This window comes from Bos javanicus, chromosome 14 (genome assembly GCF_032452875.1).
Source record: "Bos javanicus breed banteng chromosome 14, ARS-OSU_banteng_1.0, whole genome shotgun sequence".
In the NCBI taxonomy this organism is placed as follows: Eukaryota; Metazoa; Chordata; class Mammalia; order Artiodactyla; family Bovidae; genus Bos; species Bos javanicus.
In genome coordinates this window covers 70157398-70179281 of record NC_083881.1, presented here as the reverse complement: position 1 = coordinate 70179281, position 21884 = coordinate 70157398, and the positions used below count along the sequence as shown (strand labels likewise).

At 39.6% G+C, this 21884-nt stretch overlaps 1 long non-coding RNA gene across 2 annotated transcripts in view; it reads right to left on the bottom strand.

The window, feature by feature from the left end:
* Positions 1-819: 819 nt before the first annotated feature.
* LOC133260717 (uncharacterized) overlaps positions 820-21884 on the bottom strand; it is a 38929-nt gene continuing 17864 nt past the window's right edge. The window contains exon 4 of one of the 2 annotated variants that reach the window (XR_009740940.1): positions 820-3327. This is a non-coding gene — a long non-coding RNA (uncharacterized LOC133260717). Of the gene's footprint in view, positions 3328-17943; positions 21718-21884 lie in introns of those variants that run through there. The other variant, XR_009740939.1, reaches the window with a different exon arrangement.

The following is a 21884-nucleotide window of genomic DNA, read 5'->3' as shown; positions in this document are numbered from 1 at the left end:
AGCAGCATCCAACTTTCAGATACCAAAGTCTTCTACTGCGGCTATAATATCTGAACACAAATTAAGTGGCTTAAGACAACACACATTTATTATTTTACAGTTCTATAGGTCAGAAGTGAGGCAGGGTTTCAGAGGACAAGGCTAGGTTCCCTCCTGAATTTTTGTGGGGAATTTTGTTTTCTTGCCTTTTCCAACCTCTGGAAGCTGCCACATTCCTTGGCTTGTGGCTCCTTCCCTTCCTTCATCTTTAAAGCAGGGAATGACAGGTTGGGTCTTTCTCATGTTAACCTCTCTGACCCTCCTTCATCATCACATCCCTCTCTGACCACAGCCGGGAAAAGGTCTCTGCTCTTAAGAGCTCATCTAGATAATACAAGAAAATATCTCAATCTCAAGGTCTGTAACCTTAATCACATCTACAACGTTCCTTTTTACATGTAAGATGATATTCACAGGTTCTAGAGATTAGGACATAAATATTTGGGGGAGGCCATTACTTGGCCTACCACAGAAAGATACTTCTGTCCTGTTTTAGCCACTATTATTTTGTCCTTTGCAATAGCAACCAAATGGTATCCTAAGAGAGATGTCCTCCTGTCCAGTTTCAAGGTTTTGAGCGTTAGAATTGCCTGCCTTTTTCAAGTGCTGTTGGTAAAGCAGGACGAGATGACAGTCCACTCAGAGAGAGAAAACAAACAGCATTCTATGTAATCTAAATATATCTCACTATATGTAAGAGTTATCCATGATTATATATGTAATTATGGTTGTTGTAAATTGAACCATATTTTAAATACATCAGGAAATTTACTATGGATAATCATTTATAGAGTGAAACAATACTTTCTAAAGTGAATAAGTATGACCTAATTTACATTTTTAATCCAAATTTTTACATATTTTGTTTGACTGAAGTAGGACATACCTACATATAAGATATGAACATGCTATATACCTACTCTTTATTTTTGGATGTCTATAAGGTACTAGACTTTGTGCTAGGTGCTTTAAAGGACTCAAAATATTTTTAATAGAGCATTATGTGTATTTTATTATTGAGGATATTTAGCTGTATTAGAAAAGATGATAGAAATAAGTGGATGGATGAAACCCACAAAATGTAAGTTATACAAGATTTAAGTTAAGCTTAGTGGAGATGTTAAACAGAGACAATGAGTAACAAGAAGCTTGTGAGGATTAGGCAGAATTCTACAGTTATGTGTATCCAAGGGCTCAAACTGTCAGAAGGAACTTTTTACCCTTAGATGACACCTCAGTAAGTTTCCTCTTTCAGTGAGGAAATCTGTTCAGCTACAAACAGGAATTCAGGAGTCAGGCTTGACTATTTCATCTCTCTCTTTCCTCACATTCAGTCCATCACAAAGTCCTGTGGATATAACTTCAAAATAGTTCCTGATTTCATGCACTTCGCTCCATTTTTCCCATTATGGCCCCAGTCCAAACTAATGTCCCTTCTTGTCCAAATTTCAGCAATTGCCACCTAATGGGTTTCTCTCAGTTCACAGATTGCAGGATTATTGCCTTAGAACACAAATATCATCTTGACCTACCTCTGCGCAAAGCCCTTCACTGGCTCCCATAATCTTTTTTAAAGTTTCAAAAGTCTCTGTGAGAAATAGTCCCTGCCTCCCACTCCACTCTTAGCTTCTCCGTGTTCCTGCCGTCCCCCTTTCTAGGCTGTCTCAACATTCTTACCTCCTTTTATTTGCCCGAACATGCCAAGTTCTTTCCTTCCTCAATCCCTGGGATTGAAACACTCTGTTCCTACCTCTTCCAAGTTCAGTCTTATTTATCCTTAAGACCTCAGCTCAAACATCATTTGCTCAAGGAAGCCTTTAACCCCCAAGTCTACACTAGATCCCCTGATGTTTACCCAGACTTCTCTGAGCTCTTCCTTCCCAGGGATTACCACAAGTCCAAAAAATATTTACTAAAGATTTATTGAACATTCTAGACACTGTGGACACAGCAGTAACAAAGCAAAGTCACTGCTCTCATACATATACATTCTACTATATTAAGTTAGGTGGTTGGTTGGATAATGTCCATCTCTGCCCCAGTCTATGCAGGCAGGCACCCTACTGACTTATTCACCACTATATCCCCAGTGGTTTACACTGTTCCATACATGGAGAAGGTACTTAGTGAATATTTGTTAAACAAATAGATACACCCTCACAGCCAACATTCCCTATAGATCGTATTTTATCACTAAAATCTGATTTCTGTACAAGATTCACACTTTCTTTGGTGCCCATGGGCTAAAGGTAATTTTAAGTGTTGCTTCAGCAGTTCTGACCCTTCTGAACAATAGCTTTCATTTATATAGTAGGTTGCAAAGTGTTTTTTAAAATATTATCTTTATGACAGTCAGGTAAGGAAAGCAAAGGTAGTCTCATTTTTCAGATATTAAAACTAAAAATCGGAAACCTCCTAAAGGGCTCACATTAGTAAGTGACAAGGCCAGGGCCAAATCTTAGCTTTTTTGATTTCTTTCTTTTTTTAAAAAACTATTCTAAGCTCCCCTATCCCCTTTCCCAAAGTTAAAATCTTACTCACCTGATAAGAGATCAGAATAGAGGAAACTAAACTCTTGAGAATTTAACAAATCCTCAATTTTTTCTTTTGGGAAATGAGGAGGGAAAAGATGAACTATAAAAACAACTGGAAAACAAGGATTAAAATGGCAATAAGTACATATCCATCAATACTTTAAACATCAATGGAGTAAATGCTCTGATCAAAAGACACAGAAAGATTGGCTAGAAAAACAAAAATTTACAACATAATGCCTATTAGACTAATTTCGGGGTAAAAAAACCTACCGAGACTAAAAGTGAGGGGTAGAAAAAGATGTTTCATGCAAGTGGAAATGGCAAGAAAGTGAGAGTAGCAATACTTGTATCAAATAAAAGAGACTTCATACAAAGACTGTAACAAAAGACAAAGAAGCACACTATGTAATGATAAAGCGGTCAATACAAGAAGAGGAGATTATACTCATTAGCAGATATGCACCCAATATAGGATCACCTAAATATATAAAACAAACACTAACAGAGATAAAGGGAAAAACTCACAGGAATTAAAAAAAAAAAAAATAGGAGACATTAACACCCCACTGACATCAAAGGACAAATTATCCAGACGGAAAGCAGTAAGACAGCAGAGGTGCTGAATGGCACAGTAGACCAGTTGGACTTGAGACTTTCCTTGCTGTCCAGTGGTTAAGACTCCATGCTCCCAATGCAGGGGGTGCAGGTTCAATCCCTGGTCAGGGAAATTAAGATTCCACATGCTGCACAGCTGGAAAAAAAAAAAAGTAGACCAGTGGGAATTAATTGAAATTTACAGGACCCTACAACCAAAGAAAATCAGAATACACATTCTTTTCAAATGTGCATATGACATTCTCTAGGATAGATGAAATACTAGGTCACAAAACAAACTTCAATTTCAGAGAATAAATTTATATCAAGCATGTTTTCTGACTGCAAAGGTATGAAATTGGAAGACAACCACAGAAATAAAAATGGGAAAAGAATGAATACGTGGAGACTAGACAATACGCTATTAAAAAATCAATGAGTCAATGATAAAATCAAAGAAGAAATCAGAAATACCTTGAGACAAACAAAAATAGAAACACAATCTTATAAAAATCTATAGTAAGCAGCAAAAGTAGTTCTAAAAGAGAAGTTCAGAGTGATACAAGCCTTCCTCAAGAAACAAAAATCTCAAATAAACAGTCTAACCTACCACCTAAAAGAATTGTAAAAAGAACAAACAAAACTCAAAGTCAGCATAAGAGGAAAATAATGAACATCAGGGAGGAAATAAGTAAAATAGAGATTAAAAAAAACAGTGGAAAAGATCAATAAAACAAAAAGGTTTTTTTTTAAAGATAAACAAAGTTAACAAACCTCTAGCCAGGCTCACCTGGACGAAAAGAGAGAGGATTCAAATAAAACAATAACAAAACAATAAGAGAGATAACAACTGATACAATGGAAATACAAAAAAAAATTGTAAGAGGATATTATAAACAGTTATACGCCAACAAATTGGACAAGCTACAAGAAATGGACGAGTTTCTAGAAACATACACCCTGCCATAACTGAGTCAATAATAAACAGATATTTGAACAGTTAGATCACTAGAAACAAAATCAAATCTGTAATTTTAAAAAACAAAATTCTCTGCACACTGAAGTCTAGGACTGGATTCCTTCACAGGGGAATTCTACCAAACATACAACATAGACCTTATACTGATCCTTCTCAAACTTCACAAAAATTGGAGGGGAGGGAACCCCCAAGTTCGTTCTATGAAACCACTATCCCCCTGACAAAGACACTACAAAAAAAAAAAATTATAGGCCAATATCTTTGATGAATATAGATGCAAAAAGGCTCAACAAAGGATTTCTGTGCTGGTACAGTGGACATCAATCTGCCTGCCATTGCAGAGGACACAAGTTCAAACCATGGTCTGGGAAGATTCCACATGCCATGGAACAACCAAGGCCCATGTGCCAGAGCTACTGAGCCCACGCTCTAGAGCCTGCAAGCTGCGACTACTGAGCCCGGGTACCACAACTCTTGAAGCCTGTGTAATCCAGGGCCCATGATCCAAAACCACTGAAATTTTGTGCCACAACTGCTGAAGCCCATGCACCCTAGAGCCCACACACCACAACTACTGAGCCCACATGCTGCAACTACTGAAGTCTGGGCATCTAGAGCCTGTGCTCCACTACAAGATAAGTCACTGCAATGAGAAGCCTGTGCACCACAATGAAGAGTAGCCCCCACTCTCTGCAACTAGAGAAAACTCACAAGCAGCAAGGAAGATCCAGCACAACCAAAAAAAAAGAAGAATAAAAATCCTCAGCAAAATATTAGCAAACTGAGTCCAACAATACATAAAAGGATCATATATCATGATTAAGTTGGATTCATTCCAGGGTTGCAAAGATGGTTCAACATATGCAAATCAATCAATGTGATACACTGAATTAATAAATGAAGAGACAGAAGCCACATGATCATCTTAATAGGTTCAGAAAAAGCACTTGACAAAATTCAACATCCATTCATGACAAAAACTCTCACCAAAGTGGCTATAGAGAGAAAATATCTCAACATACTAAAAGCTATTTACAGCAAACCCACAGCCAACATAATACCAACAGCGAAAAGCCAAAAGCCTTCCCACTAAGTTTAGGAACAAGACGGGGATTCCCACTCTCACCATTTCTATGCAATATAGGAAGTCTTAGCCACAGCAATCAGACAAGAAAAGGAAATAAAAGCCATCCAAATTAGAAGGGAAGAGGCAAAATTGTCTCTATTTGAGATAACATGATACTCTACATAGAGAACCCTAAAGTCTCCATACAAAAACTATTAGCATTAATAAATGAATTCAGGAAGGCAACAGGATACAAGATTAATATACAGAAATCTGTTGCATTTATTTACACTAACAATGAAATATCAGAAAGAGAAAGTTAAAAAAAGTCCCATTTAAAAATAACATTAAAAGAATAGTAAAATACCTAGCTATAAACTTAACCAAGGAAGCAAAGACCTATAAACTGAAAACTATAAAGCACTGATAAAGGAAACTGAAGAGATGATTCAAAGAAATATAAAGATATCCCATGCTCTTGGATTGGAAGAATTAATATTACTAAAATGGCCATACTACTCAAAGTAATCTACAGATTTAATGCAATCAAAATACTCATGACATTTTTCACATGACTAGACAAATAATCCTAAAATTTATATGGAATGACAGAAGTCCCAGAGTTGTCAAAATAATCCTAAGAAAAATGAACAAAGCTGGAGGCATAACCCTTCTAGACTGTGGACAGAACTTCAAAGCTACCATAATCAAAACAGCATAAAAAGCTACCATAGTCAAAACAGCATAAAAAGCTACCATAGTCAAAACAGCATGGTACTGGCACAGAAGGAGGATATACGGATCAGAAATATGGATATATGACAGATATATGGATCCACAGAACACAATAAGAGCCCAGAAATAAATCCATATATCTACAATCAATTAATTTATAAAAAAAGAGGCAAGAACATACAATGGAGAAAAACAGTCTCTTCAACAAGTGGTGCTGGGAAAAGTGGATATCTTTATGTAAATCAATGAAGTTAGAACACTCTACACCATAGACCAAAGGAAACTCAAAATGGCTTAAAGGCCTAAATATATGACATGACATCATAAAACTCATAGAATAGAATATAGGAAAAATATTCTCTGACACAATTCATAGCAATATTTTCTTTTTAGATCAGTCTTCCAAGGCAAAAGAAATAAAAGCAAAAATGGAAACTAATCAAATTTAAAAGCTTTTTCCTAGTAAGGGAAGCCATAAACAAAATGAAAAGACAAACTATAGAATAAGAGAAAATATTTGCAAATAATGTGACTGACAAGAGGTTAATATGCAAAATATACAAACAGCTCATATCACACTATATTGGAAAAAACAAATAACCTAATCAAAAAATGGGCAGACGACTTAGACATTTCTTCAAAGAAGACAAACATTTAGCCAACAGGCACGTGAAAAGATGCTAATTAGTAGAGAAATGCAAATCAAAACCACAATGAAGTATCATCTCACACTGGTCAGAATGGCTATCATTTAGAAGTCTACAAATAACAAATACTGGAGAGGATGTGGAGAAAAAGGAACACTCTCACTGTTGGTAGAAATGTAAATTAGTGAAGCCAGTATGTGAAACAGTACCGAGGTTTCTTAAAAACTAAAAACAGAGCTACCATATGATTCACCAATCCCGTGCAGGATATACCCAGAAAAAACAAAAACGAATTCTAAAAGGACTTTCCTGGTGGCTCAGTAGTGAAGAGTCCACCTGCCCAAGCAGGAGATGTGGGTTCCATCCCTGGGTCAGGAAGATCCCCTGGAGAAGGAAATGGCAACTCACTTCAGTATTTTGCCTGGGGAAGCCCAAGGACAGAGAAGCCTGGCAGGCTACAGACCACAGGGTCACAAAAGACTTAGCAATTAACCAACTACAAAAGCAAAATTCTAAAAGACACATGCATCTCAATGCTCATAGCATTATTGTTTATGACAGCCAAGACATGGAAACAACCTAAGTGCCCATTAAGACAATTAGCTTACGAAGATATGATACACACAAACACACAATATTACTTGGCCTTAAAAAATAATGAAATACTGCACTTGCAGCAACACAGATCGACCTAGAGAATATTACATTTAGTGAAATAAATCAGAGAAAGATGAGTACTATATGATATCACTTACATGTGGAATCTAAGAAAATAATACAGTGAATTTATATACAAGACAGAAACAGACTCACAGACACAGAAAAACTTAATGGTTACCAAAGAGGAAACGGAGGTGGGGATAAATGAGCAGTACGGGATTAACAAGTACAAACGTTTATATATAAAGCAAATAAGCAACAAGGATTTACTGTATAGCACAGGGAATTTTTTTTTTTAGGACAGGGAATTACATTCAATATTTTATAATAATCTATAATGGGAAATAGTCCAAAATATATTTTTTCTGCATCACTTTACTGTGTATCTGAAACTAACACAATACTGTAAATAAACTGTACTTCAATTTTAAAAACAGAGAGGAAGGAGTAAAATCCCAGAATTAACAGCAGAGTAAGACTGCAGCTAAGGTTAGAGTCATCTGGGGGGCTCTGAGACCAAAGTGGGCAGAAATGGCGAGTGGGAGTGTGAGGGAGAGCAGAAATCAGCATGACCTGTCACTGGGACAGCTGGCTACACCTTCACATTTTGAGAACGACTGTCAGCTGAAGGATTACTCCTTGGGTAAAAAACCAAGATACTACTAAAGAGAGGGAATGAATGATCTTTTCAGGGAGGACTAGGTGACAGAAAACTGCAATGGCCATCTCTCCTTTTGCCTGAACCGCATGCATTCCCTTCTTTCAGAACCCCAGTTTTGCTTTGGGGAACCACTCATTCTCCACTGCTCATAGTCTGGTCAATCAAGAAACTGCAGACGAGACTCACCTTTTTGGACATCCTTGGTGGTGCAGTGGATAAGAAGCCACCTGACGATGCAGGGGACATGGGTTCTATCTCTGGTCTGGGAAGATTCTACATGCCGTGTGTGTCTGCATGCATGTGTGTGCACACACACGCATGCACACGCACACACAGTCATATCAAACTCTTCTATCCTCCTTCCCTTCCTTCCTCCCTCTTCAGTGAGCCATTGGTTGTTTACTAGCATATTGTTCAGCCATTTTTAATTTGTGTTTTTGCAGTTTTTTCTTGTTGACTTCTAGTCTCATACCATTATGATCAAAAAAGATGCTTGATATTTCAGTCTTCTCAAATTTATTGAGACTTGTTTTATAACCTAGCATGTGACCTATCCTAGAGAATGTTCCATGTGCACTTGAAAAGAAAGTATATTCTTCTGCTTTTTTCTTTTCATTTTTTTGGCTGCACTGCATGGCTTTCAGGATCTTAGTTTCCTGACATTGATCGAACCTGAACCTTTGACAGTGAAAGTATGGAGTCCTAACCATTGGACCACCAGGGAATTCCCTATTCTTCTGTTTTTAGACAGAATGCTCTCTATGTGTCTGTTAAAAGTTCATCCGATATATATAAGGCCAATATTTTCCTATTGATTTTCCACTTGGACAATCTGCCCATTGATATAAGTGGGGTGTTGTAAATCCCTTATTATTGTGTTACCATCAATTCTTTCCTTTATGTTTGTTAATTCCTCCCACAGGTATTTAGATGCTCCTATGTTGGGTGACTATGCCAAAGCCTTTGACTGTGTGGATCACAATAAACTGTGGAAAATTCTTCAAGAGATGGGGATATCAGACCACCTGATCTGCCTCTTGAGAAATGTGTATGCAGGTCGGGAAGCAACAGTTAGAACTGGACATGGAACAATAGACTGGTTCCAAATAGGAAAAGGAGTACGTCAAGGCTGTATATTGTCACCCTGCTTATTTAACTTATATGCAGAGTACATCATGAGAAATGCTGGACTGGAAGAAACACAAGCTGGAATCAAGACTGCTAGGAGAAATATCAATAACCTCAGATATGCAGATGACACCACCCTTATGGCAGAAAGTGAAGAGGAACTAAAAAGCCTCTTGATGAAAGTAAAAGTGGAGAGTGGAAAAGTTGCCTTAAAGCTCAACATTCAGAAAACAAAGATCATGGCATCCGGTCCCATCACTTCATGGGAAATAGATGGGGAAACAGTGGAAACCGTGTCAGACTTTATTTTGGGGGGCTCCAAAATCACTGCAGATGGTGACTGCAGCCATGAAATTAAAAGATGCTTACTCCTTGGAAGGAAAGTTATGACCAACCTAGATAGCATATTCAAAAGCAGAGACATTACTTTGCCAACAATGGTCTGTCTAGTCAAGGCTATGGTTTTTCCTGTGGTCAAGTATGGATGTGAGAGTTGGACTGTGAAGAAGGCTGAGCACCGAAGAATTGATGCTTTTGAACTGTGGTGTTGGAGAAGATTCTTGAGAGTCCCTTGGACTGCAAGGAGATCCAACCAGTCCATTCTGAAGGAGATCAGCCCTGGGATTTCTTTGGAAGGAATGATGCTAAAGCTGAACCTCCAGTACTTTGGCCACCTCATGCGAAGAGTTGACTCATTGGAAAAGACTCTGATGCTGGGAGGGATTGGGGGCAGGAGGAGAAGGGGATGACAGAGGATGAGATGGCTGGATGGCATCACTGACTCGATGGACGTGAGTCTGGGTGAACTTCGGGAGTTGGTGATGGACGGGGAGGCCAGGCATGTGCGATTCATGGGGTCGCAAAGAGTCGGACACAACTGAGTGACTGAACTGAACTGATGTTGGGTGAATATATATTAACAGTTGTTATATCTTCTTGTTGGATTGATCCTTTGATCACAATGTGATGTCCTTCCTCGTCTCTTGTGACAGTCTTTGATTGAAAGTCTATTTTTTCTGATATAAGTATTACTATCTCAGCTTTCTTTTTATTTCTGCTTGCAGAGAATATGTTTTTCTGTCCCCATACTTTAGTCAGGGGCTTCCCTGGTGGCTCAGATGGTAAAGAGTCTGCCTGCAGTGTGGGAGACCCAGGTTCAATCCCTGGGTTAGGAAGATCCCCTGGCCAAGGAAATGGCAACCCACCCCAGTATCCTTGCTTGAAAAATCCCATGGACTGAGGAGCCTGGCAGGCTACAGTCCATGGGGTAGCAAAGAGTTGGACACGACTGAGCAACTTCATTTTCACTTTTCACTTTCACTTTCACACTTTAGTCTGTGTGTCTTTAGATATGAAGTCAGTCTCCTGTAAGCAGTCACTATATTATTTCACTTGGAGCATTTAGTCCATTTACATTTAAAGTAATTATTGGTGGGTATGTATTTATTGCCATTTTGTTAATTGTTTTCTGATTGTTTTTGTAGTTCCTTTTTATTCCTATCTTCTTTTGCTCTCTTCTGTTGTGACTTGATGACTATCTTTAATATTGTTTGAATTCCTTTCTCTTTTGTGTGTGTGTGTATGTATCATAGGTTTTTGGTTTGTGGATATGTTTATGTGTGTGTATCAAATTATTTTAAATTGCTGCTTTCTTAAGTTTAAATGTGTTGTACTATTCCCCTTGCACTCACATTTATTTTTTGACGTCATGTTTTACATTTTGTGTGTGTGTATCCCTTAACTATTTATCATGATATAGATGGTTTTACTACTTTTAACTTTCCTATTAGATTTGTAAGTGGTTGATCTACCACCTTTACCTAAAGTTTGCCTTTACCAGACTTTTCCCTTTGCAATTTTCATATTTCTAGTTGTGGTCTTTTCTTTCCTATTTACATAAGTCCCATTAACCTCTCTTGTAAAGCTGGTTTGGTGGTGCTGAATGCTTTCAGCTTTTGCTTATCTGTAAAACTGTATCTCTTTCAAATAAATGAGAGCCTTGCTGGATTGAATATTCTTGGTAGTGGGTTTTGTTCTTTCATTACTTTGAATGTATTGTGCCACTCCCTTCTGGCCTGCAAAATTTCTGCTGAAAAGTCAGCTGATTGTCTTATGGGAGTTCCCTTGTACACAACTAGTTGCTTTTCCCTTGCTGCTTGTAATAGTCTCTCTAAATTTTGACATTTCAGTTATAATATGTCTTGGTATGGACTCCTTTGGGCTTCCCAGATGGCACTAGTGGTAAAGAACCTGCCTACCAACGCAGGAGATGTCAGAGACTCAGTTTGAGCCCTGGGTCAGGAAGATCCCCTGGAGGAGGGCATGGCAACCCACTCTAGTATTCTTGCCTGGAGAATCCCATGGACAGAGGAGCCTGGTGGGCCACAGTCCATAGGGTTGCAAGGAGTCAGACATGATTGAGCAACTGACACACACACACACAGAGACTTCTTTGGGATTCATTTTATTTGGGACTTTTTGTGCTTCCTGGATCTGGATGTCTGTTTCATTTCTGAGGTTAGGAAAGTTGTCAGCCAATTATTTCTTCAAATAAGTTGTCTGTCCTTTATTCTCTCTCTTTTCCTTCTGAAACCGTATAATGTGGATGTTAGTATGCTTGATGTTGTCTCAGAGGTCTCTTAAATCATCCTCACTTTATTTTTAATTCTATTTTTCTTTTTTCTGATCAATGAGGGTGATTTCCACTACTCTGTCTTCCAGTTCACATATATCATTTAATATACTGTTAATTCCTTCTAGTATATGTTTTAATTTCAGTTTTTGTACTCTTCAACTCTGCTTGGTTCTTGTTTGTATTTCCTAACTCTTTGTTAAACTTATCACTATGTTTATCCATTCTTCTCCTGAGTTTTTTGAGAATCTTTTTGATCATTATCTTGAATTCTTTATTTCTAGCAAAGACTGTATCCACTCTTCTAGTTCTAATACTAGGGCTTTGTCTTGTTCTTTCTTTGGAATATATTCTTCTGTATCCTCATTTTGCCTCTGTGTCACCTCACTTCTGAATTTTCTATTTCTGATTTGTGTTTTTCTTTCACGTCTGGTATTATCTTACTAATCTGTTTTGGCTCATTTTGAAATAGAAGAGTACAGTACCCTTTTAATTTGTAGACGAGTATTCTTGGCATGCATTCATTGTAGGGATATCATTCTGCTTCTTACTTTTTTTTCTTATAATAAGTTTTAAGAGATTTGACTTCAATAATTTTCTGTTCTTTTTTAATATTTATGGATTTATTTGGCTGTGCCAGGTCTTAGTTGCAGCATGCAGAATCTTCAGTCTTCATTGCGGCATGCAGGATCTTCAGTTGTGGCATGCAAACTCTTAGTTGCAACATACATGGTCTAGTTCCATGACCAGAGATTAAACCTGGGCCCCCTGCAGTGGGAACACAGAGTCTTAGCCACTGGACCCCGGGGAAGTCCCTTCTGGTCTTTATTTTTATGGGAAGTTTATTGTCCCGGACTTTCAGAAAGAAAAATTAGCATGGCTTTTCCAACATCACGGAGTTTCCATTCTGTGTTACATCAACAATTGTTGTTTTGTTATTAATGCTGGTGATGGTGGGGTTTCTTTTCCTTTTTTTTTTAGAAAGTGGGGATGTTTCAAAAATGAAATGCCTTATTTATAAGATTTTGCTCTCTTCTCTCATTTTTTCTTGGTCCTTCTCTTTCCTTCCTCTCTATATTCCTTATCACAATAAACTGCTGGAAGGGAGCTCTGGCTGGTCCACCTGCTTCATATCTTACCATGATCCCCTTGCCTCCCTCCAGTGCATGCTGCATGCTAAGTTGCTTCAATCATGTCCGACTCTTTGAAGCCCCATGGACTGTAGCCCGCGAGGCTCCTCAGTCCATGGGATTCTCCAGGCAAGAATACTGAGTGAGTTGCCATTCCCTTCTCCAGGAGATCTTCCCGACCCAGGGATCAAACCTGCATCTCTTACGTCTCCTGCATTGGCAGGTGGGCTCTTTACCACTAGCAACACCTGGGAAGCCCAGGACGGACGGTAAAAGTCTTCTCACATTTGGTTCTTTTCTCGAAGTGGCTTCCATGCTTGTCAGTGAATATCTGTTGGATTTCTCCTGGTCCGGGCCTGGAAGATGGCCAGTTGCATCTCTGTCCTTTATCCTGTGCAGATACTGATACAATCCAGTTTCTGAGATTATTAGTGGTTTGTGTGTGTTTGCAGGGTTCTGGAGTTTCCTTATAACCTAGCTGTGTTGTAAACGTTACCCATAGGTTAGGTAACTTTATTATCCAGCAGTTCTGACTGCTTTTATGTGAGGATTCAGAGAAAATGAAAAACGATTTCACAGCCGCTGTCCTTGCCACTGCCCTGTTCTCCAAGGCCCCAGATTAAGAATCATTTACATTTATGTATCAAAGAATGTACAAAATTACATTACATTTATTACATTTATAAATAAATTATAAATAATATTTATAAATAAATAATGTAATTACATCTATTAATTACATTTATAGAACATAGCATAATGATGAGAGGTAATAGCATACCTAATGCGGCTGAGAAGGGGCGAAGAAGGAGGTATGGAGGGAAGCGCATTGAGCACTAATTTCCTCATCTTACTCAGGGAGGGAACTAAGAGATACCTTCTGAAACTGATGGATAAAATGACAGTACACCCTGATTACCCAGAGGATTCTCCAAAGAACTGTTAGAAAAAATAAGAAAATTCAGTAAAGTGGTTAATTGTGAAATTAACTGGTAGAAATCAATAGCTCTGCAACATAATTAACATCTCAAGTGCTTGCTATGTGGCAGGCACTTTTCAAAGAACTCTTCAAAAATAAATTGCTTAATCTTCTAAACAATTCCCTCAAGTAGGCACTATTATTATTATCCACATTCTGTGAGAAAGGAAACTGTGGCACATAGAGAGCTTCAATAACTTGCATTAATTCACAAAGCTAAAGATCAGATTTAAATCAGGCAGTAAGGCACAAAAGCCTATGCTTTGGCTTCTTTGCTTTTAAACCCCCACCAATTCAAGAACATAACAAAGGAATATCTTTCTGTTAATCAAAGCACATAATAGACAATATGTTTGGGAATCATATAGGAAATGTGCAGACCTACATGAAAAAACTTTAAGTTTCTGTGAAGATATGCAAAATAAGATTCAAATAAATAGGATTACTATACTTTAATATTAAACAAGGCACGACAAGAGTAATAAAATATCAACTCAGTTATGTCTAAACGTATATTTAAATTATCTCAGAATTGCTCAATTATCTCAAAATTTAATCTGACTTCAACTTCTAAAAAACTAGTAAGATTTTAGGGGGGACTAGACAAATTGATTCTAAGGGGGAAAAGCATGAGTTTCATATGGAATATAAACATGTGAGATAGGCCATGAAAAAACATTTTTAAAAGAATAACATTTTTTTAAATGTTTAAAAATGTTTAAAAATAAACATTAAAAAAAAAATAACATTTTAAAAAGAATAATTCCCAGTGGAATGGGAAGGATTGCTCTATCATACATTTTTTAAATAACAGAAATAGAAAGCTACAGTAATTGACAGTTTGGATCAACACAAGAACAGAGAGACATACCAATGCAAAAGAGATCCAAACACATATAGAGTTTTTATATATGACAAAGGGATCATTGCAAAGCAATAGAGGAAGGTAGATTATTCAATGAATTTGGGAACACTGGCAAATCATTTGGAGGAAAACAAAGCTGGAAGCTTTCTCACCCCTACACTAAAATAAATTCCAGGTATATCAAAGACTGAAAAATGGGGGAGATAGAAATGCTGATCAAAGGGGACAGACTCCCAGTTGTAAGAGGAATAAGTTCTGGGGATCTTACAAACTACTTGTTTACACACTATCTGTAACTACCCTTCTAGAGAGAAGTTTCATCCATTCTACTTGTTTTCTTTTCATCTATATCTAAATTAAATATTCTTAAATAATAGAGCAAATATGCAATAAAGGTAGAAGAGTTTTCTTCTTCATCTTGTACCCTTCTAGACTATTTGAAAAGAAAAAGTTGTGAGCCTGATCAACTCCAAAAATACTAATAATTGAAAACAAAAGTCAAAATCTTCTATACCTATATCCATGCATGATTGTTAAGATTTATCCATTATTAACAGTTTTATATTGAAGTGTTAATTTATTTTAATAATTTTATATGGCTTTTTTGTGTCCTAAGATTTAGTAGCTAAGAATTCTTTTGTATAAATCACCTAGTGGATCATGAGAAGAAATACAATCCAATGACCTAGACCTCAGGCTTTGAGGCCAGAAGAATGTGGGTTTGAATCCTGACTTTTCAACCAAGACAAGATATTGGAACTCTGTTCCCAGTTTTCCCATCTGTAAAGTGGAAACAATAAAAATGATAAATAAATGACCCTTCTACTTCCTAGGGTCATTGTGAGAAGGGAGCTAAATAATGCATATAAAATGTTTAACACACTGCCTGGAACATTTTAAGTTGTCTGCTATTATCCTCATTTTATTGAGGGTGAAGCCACAACGTTCATTTCATGTTTCCACAAAGGGCCTACTATTCATTCTTGGTAAAATCTTAGTAACTTGAATCGACCATAACTTTCACAAAGAAGAAAAAAATGGGAGGCAAGAGAGACCTAAGTAAGAACAGTCAATATGTTTAAAGAGGAGCACTTAAGGAGAATAACACCAGCTAACATGAATCAGCCTCTTAAATCTGAAAAGTACCTATAGATTTCCTAACAATTAGTTCTTATGAAAAGTTATGTTTACTCCTCAGGAAGAGTCTGAGATTTTATTTAATTACCTTGACTTCAGTCCCAGGTCTTGGCAATATTCTTCTGGCATTCTCTACTCTATGAGGCTTCAGGACAGGCAAGTGAAAGCACAGCCCTCAAAGAGTTCTATTCTTCCCCAGTAGTAGCCTCTCCATTGTTAATTATTCAGAGGTTTTTAAAGGAAGAGATTGTTTAAGGGATAATTCTGCTTGACTTTGTAAAGGGCCTTGAGACAGTAGAGGCAGAGCCTGACTGGTATCAGGAGCCAGTTGAGGAAGGAGTCAGCCCTACGGCTGGAGAATCTTCCAGAAAGACTGACCTTTATAAATGCCTCTGTAAACCCAGAAGTCGATGCATCGGGAAGGGGGCACATAGGGCTTGAATTCCAGAGAAAGTAAATTCTGATCCTAATTCTGGTACCCAGTGTCTGAGCATCTTCAGTCCATCTTCAGTCAGTCATTCATTCATCCAATACCTGTCACTCACCACCTGTGCTAAGTACTGGAAATATAGCGACAAATAAAAGCAGTTATCTCTAGATCAGATAGATATAGTTATGAGATATAGATGGCAGCATTTCCCAGATATTTAGTCAAACATTATTCCAGGTGTTTCTGTAAGAGTGTTTTATGAATGAAATTAACATTTAGATGGGTAGACTGTAACAATAGATTAGATTACAATTTTAATCACTAGAGTAGAGCAGATTGCCCTCTATACCATGAATGGGCCTCATTCAATCAGTTGAAGGCAACTGAAAAAACAAAAGACCAAACTTCCCCTGAGTAAGAGAGGATTCTCCAGCAGACTGCCCTCAGACTTCCTCTGCAACATCAGCTCTCTCTGCCGGCCTTCAAACTGGAACATCAGCTTTCCCTGGGTCTCTACCCTGCTAGCCCACCTTACAGCCTGGACTCATTAGTCTCCATGACTGCACACATACAGATCCTATGGGTTCTGTTCTCTGGAAAACACTAAAACATCTTTCTGAGAATGATAAGAAAGTATCCCAAGGTTGATGCTGACACCCACTGAGGGAAGGAGGGGGGGACTCTGGCATCCTTGGATAAGCACACTTTGCACAGCAGCCATGAATGCATGCTTCTTGCCCAAGTCATTACTGAACAAAGGTCTTTTATCCTCATTACCTCTGACATTAGTGATAGCATATGACAACAGATAGGTGAACTATGGGTTGGAAAACATCAACATATTTTGGCACTATCAGTCAAAAAGATGACTAGCATAAAACACAATGGCAACTGACCCAAAATGCCAATGACAAATAGGAAAAGTTGAAAGATGACAGAAGAAAGTTAATCTATAAAGAAAAATTACATATCGGTGAGAAAAAAAATGGATAACACAATGTTCAAGTGGGCAATGGACACGAGCAGACAGCTCTGTAAATGGAAAATAAAAACACTGTTCAACTTCAGTAACAACCAAAGTAATGCAACCTTGCAACAATAAAAACACCACTCTGTCTATCAAACCGGCACAGTTCAGCCGATGTGTGTGTAGGTATAAGGTAACACGAACTTTCCAGGCTCCTTGCTGCTGCTACTGCTGCTGCTGCTAAGTCGCTTCAGTCGTGTCCGACTCTGTGCGACCCCATAGACAGCAGCCCACCAGGCTCCCCGTCCCTGGGATTCTCCAGGTAAGAACACTGGAGTGGGTTGCCATTTCCTTCTCCAATGCGTGAAAGTGAAAAGTGAGAGTGAAGACGCTCAGTCGTGTCTGACTCTTAGCGACCCCACGGACTGCAGCCCACCAGGCTCCTCCGTCCATGGGATTCTCCAGGCAAGAGCACTGGAGTGTGTGCCACTGCCTTCCAGGCTCCTTATGGGAGGGTAAATGGGGTCAATGTTTCTGAAGAGTAAAGTTTTAAAAGCCTTTAAAATGTTTATATTCTGTGGCCCAACATACACACTTGTAGGCATTTATCCCAAGGAAATGGAAATACACTAAAAGACATATGAACAAGAGTGTTCATTAAAATGTTACTTCTAATGGTATTGAAAACAACCTAAATACCAACAATAAGGAATAATTAAATAAAGTTCATTAATACAATGAAATAGGATACAGCCATTTCTATAAATATTATGTTGCCCCATCCTCATTCAGGGACTCCAGTTACACGTATATTATTGAGAATTTCCAGATGTAAAAGCTGGATTTAGAAAAGGCAGAAGAACCAGAGATCAAATTGCCAACATCTGTTGGATCATAGAAAAAGCAAGAGAATTCCAGAAAAACATCTACTTCTGCTTTATTGACTACACCAAAGCCTTAGACTGTGTGGATCACAACAAACTGTGGAGAATTCTTAAAGAGATGAGCATACCAGACCACCCTACTGGTCTCCTTAGAAACCTGTATGCAGGTCAAGAAACAACAGTTAGAACTGGACATGGAAAAATGGACTGGTTAAAAATTGGGAAAGGAGTACATCAAGACTGAATATTGTCACCCTGCTTATTTAACTTATGTGCAGAGTACATCATGCAAAATGTCAGGCTGGATGAATTACAAGCTGGAATCAAGATTGCCAGGAGAAATATCAACTACTTCAGATATGCAAATGATACCACCCTTATGGCAGAAAGCAAAAAGTAACTAAAGAGCCTCTTGATGATGGTGAAAGAGGAGAGTGAAAACTGGCTTAAAACTCAACATTCAAAAAACTAAGATTATGGCATCTGGTCCCATCACTTCAAGGCAAATAGATGGGGAAATAATGGGAACAGTGGCAGATTTTATTTTCTTGGGCTCCAAAAATCACTGTAGATGGTGACTGTGGCCATGAAATTAAAAGATGCTTGCTCCTTGGAAGAAAAGGTATGACCAACCTAGACAGTGCATTAAAAAGCAGAGACATCACTTTGCTAACAAAGGTCCATATAGTCAAAGCTACGGTTTTTTCAGTAGTCATGTACAGATGTGAGAGTTGGACCATAAAGAAAGCTGAGAACCAAAGAATTGATGCTTTCAAACTGTGGTGCTGGAGAAGATTCGTGAGTCCCTTGGACAGCAAGGAGATCAGACTGGTCAATCCTAAAGGCAATTAATCTTGACTATCCATTGGAAGGACTGATGCTGAAGCCAAAGCTCCAATACTTTGACCACCTGACGTGAAGAGCCAACTTATTGGAAAAGACCCCGATGCTGGGAAAGATTGAAGGCAGGAGAAGAAGGGACAACAGAGGACAACATGGTTGGATGGCGTCACCAACTCAATGGACATGAGTTTGAACAAACTCTGAGAGATAGTGAAGGACAGAGAGGCCTGGCATGCTGCAGTCCATGGGTCGTAAAGAGTCAGACGCAACTTAGCAACTGAACAACAATAGACCATTTGAGTTGTACTATAACTCAGTGAGACTCAGTTCATTTTTTTTCACTTTTTTTCTCTCTGTTTCCTGAAGGCATTCATGCCCTGGCATTTCTAGCCTGCCTGGCACTTGGAAGAAGAGGGCCTTGACAGCAAAGCAAGTCCTTGTGTAAAGAGACTCAGTATTGGCATTTGGAAGTAGGCCTGGCATTCGTGGAGATGGTGAAGACCAAGGAGATGCACCCAGAGTCCTGACAGCTGCTCTGTCTACACCCAGCCCTTCCACAGGTCCAGGTCCCAGCGCAGCTTGTGAGCCAAGTTCACCATCAGCTGAGAGCCCAAGTGTGTCTCCATACCCAGGGAAAGCATTATGGCACAAGTAGGGCAGGGGCAGGAAGGAATGCATCCACAAACCAGGGAAAAAGGAAAAGAGCAGACATCATCCTAGGTGGAGGCTCTGCTGTGGGGAATGCTGTACAGATAGCCCTCGCTGTTTTCCACTCTTACTGGAAGGCCATATGCCATCTTTGCCACCATCCATCCCAATATCGGTAGGTGGAGCTTGGCAGGTTACAGCCCAAACTGGGCAGGCAAAGAGAACAGCTGGGGCCCGACTGAGCCTGTAAACAAGGAAGTGGAAGGCTAAAAGCAGGAGTCAGATGAGCAGGGTACACGCTGGCTGACAGAGGGGAGGGTGCCAGGCAGGCTACCATCCTTAGCTACAGTTCAGGCAACCAACGAGTCCAGACAGCAAAGCCCTGTATATCAAACACCAGCTCTGCACCAGCCACTGGGGAGCTGAGGCTGCTTCTTCAGTGCTTTCAACTGAAGCCCAGATCCCCCTGGGGAGGAGAAATGGGGAAGCAGGTAGGAAAAGCAGGGCCACAGTTGGTCCACAAACCACGAGGCAGACAAACACGGCAGGACCAGGTGTGGGCCCTCCTTGTACCATACTCCCAGTGTGCCGTCAGCGACTGCTGCTGGGCCACATTAAAATGTCTTTCTAGGCAATACTGGAGAAATATTCACAGGTGCCAATCATATTTCTGGCACTCTATCCTCATAATCCTCTTGTCTTCCATTTGTAGGGATTTCAGAAGCTATCTATAATTTATTCCTTCATCTTTGCCTTCCACCTCTCCCTCACACAAACATCCAAGCACAAACCCACAGACACACTGATCCTCAATGAAAGGCTTCCGTTTCCTGCCTCCACAGCTTGACCTGAAAAGTTTCACTCCTCACCCAGGGCCTTCCTTTTCCCCACGTCAGGCTCCAAGGGCAGGAACATACACACACACACACACACCACTGTCAAAAACTATGAAGGGTCTGAGATTTGCCCCACTTGCAAGCTAACAACTGAATCACTCAGTTTCATGGATGCCAGAAGAAGCCACGAGACTCCTGGGTCAGAGACCAAGGGCTGACTACTCACGGGGCAGCTAGCATACTGCACATCAGCACATTCAGCACCAGTTTCCAAAACTCCAGCCCCCACAGCACAGCATGAAGAGGACCCGTGAACCATTGCTCTCACGGTGTTTTTCACTAAAGGAGAGGAATGCAGGGCTTAGGGAACCTGAATTTTGTGTAACGACCAGTGAGCATGCCTGCTCCTTGTTTTGAAAGAAGATATTGCTGTTATCTTCCAAGACTGACTGCAGTGCAAACATCTTAAAAAAGATAACAGAGAACAAAGAGCAGTCAGTTTACTCACAAGACAACAGAAATACAAGAGTCACATGGAGAGTTGTCTCCCAACAGCCACCAGAAGATAAAAATAGACTTTGGAACAAGACTCACTTCTGTTCAAATTCTAGATTCCCTTCTTACCAGTTGGGTGACTTTGGACATGTTTCTTAATTTCTCTGAAATAATTTTCTCATCTGTAAAGTAGAAAAAGTAGTGTGTGTGTGTGTGTGTGTGCACGCGCGCACGCGCACGAACCCACATACACATGCGCTCAGTTGTGTCTGACTCTTTGTGACCCCATGGACTGTAACTGCCCGGATCCTCTGTCCATGGAATTTTCCAGGCAAGAATACTGGAGCGGTTGCTATTTCCTCCTGCAGCGCATCTCCCGGACCCAGGGATTGAACTTGCATCTTTTGCGTCTCCGGCATTGGCAGGTGAATTATTTACCACTGTGCCACCTAGGAAGCCCTATTACTATAACTAATTGTCTAAATTGCACTAAGTCTTTCAAGTCCAGCCCGGTAGATCCTTTTGCGGAAGCTCTCCCACCCCTCCCCTCATCCCACCTTCTTCCTTCTCACAACCACAGGAAGTTCAGCTCCCCTTCTAAAGTCACTGGCGTCTCCTCAGTTAGCCGTGTCCCAACCCAGGATGACGCTCGCTCTGTCATTTGAGTCTTATCATTTCACTGAAGATGTCTGTCTTATCTTTCCAACTGGAGTATTCCATTCTAGAAGGCAGGGATTCTGCCTTCTCCTTCTCAGTATCCCCGCAGCAGGCAGTGTTCTACCTTGTATGACTCCACGGACAAGAAGCTTATCCAGCCCGAAGCAACTGAAAAATGTCACATTCCTAGGCAATTAGGCCCCTCTCAGCTACACAAAAGTGTGGCTCAGAAAAGCAAGACAGAGGCCTTTCTCAGTAGAATGGCGGGTGAAGCCAGGCCTGTGACCTGAGAGCTGCCGGCCCAGCTCCAGCACCCCACCCCCAGCCCTCAGCCC